Below are 1,028 nucleotides of genomic sequence, written 5' to 3'. Positions count from 1 at the left end.
GAGAATGCTAAATAAACAAATTAATTTAGAATAGGAAAAAAAAAAAAAACATCCTAAAAACAAACAGCAGTCACTAAGACATACGTCAGGAGCCGACGACTCGATGGAGTTTAATGCTGTCTCTTATACACATCTCGCTATTGCGATCGTCAGGCAACTGATGAAAGGTGAACGTTGTGGGGTGATGTGACTTGCTTGTGCGGACGTAGTATGAAGTTAGGTTATTGCGGACGTCGGAGTTGCTGTTCGGAGGTAGTGCTTGTTTTTGTGGCGGCATTTCGATACAAGTTCTGACCTTTTGTTTAGGAGTCCCGTCCTTCCCGCGTTGATGATGGCAAGCTTCTCTGATATACATAGGTCGCATCGTTTCGTCTTGTTGTATGCCTGGGCTTTGGTGATGATAGACCAAGAGATGGTGAATGGTTGATTTTTCTTTTTGAGTTCCCATATGTATCTGGAGAGTTCGGTGCTGTGTTGGTGTTTCTCCCTCTTGAACGATTTTCTGGTGCTGTCTCTTATACACATCTGATTTGAAGGGTGGCTCTGTCAGTCCGATGTAAACTTTAGGGTCGTCCTCGTTGGTCTTTTCCACTTTTGCTTTATAGATGATGTTAGAGGCCAGGCAATTTCCTTGGAGTGGGCATTGCTCTTTGTTTCGGGAGTTGCAGGTTCTGTGGTCCAGATCGGGTTTGTTGTGGTTCGAAGCAGTTTTTGCGTTGTGAGATTTGATAGCGTTGGCAAAGTTCGGCATACAGCTGTAGCTGACTTTCACCGTGTTTCTGTTAAAGATCTTGTTTAGTGGGTTCTCCTTTGGGAAGTTCTTATCTATGAGTTTAAGGAAGGATCTGCCGATGTTGGTGGAGACATTCTTGCTGTATGGTGGATTGAACCAGATGATGTTGCGTTTGCGGTTGCGTGTTCTTTTGGGCGGATTTTCAACGTAGGTCAGGTCTCCAGGGAATCCACTTGATTTTAAGGCGTCGTTGTAAGGTCGTGTGGCGTTGGTGAAAGTCTCTTCGTCGTAGGAG

The sequence above is a fragment of the Anneissia japonica genome, unplaced genomic scaffold, assembly GCF_011630105.1.
Source record: "Anneissia japonica isolate Jap-2015-1 unplaced genomic scaffold, ASM1163010v1 scaffold287709_len1912824_cov184, whole genome shotgun sequence".
NCBI lineage: Eukaryota > Metazoa > Echinodermata > Crinoidea > Comatulida > Comatulidae > Anneissia > Anneissia japonica.
This window is presented reverse-complemented; position numbering follows the sequence as displayed.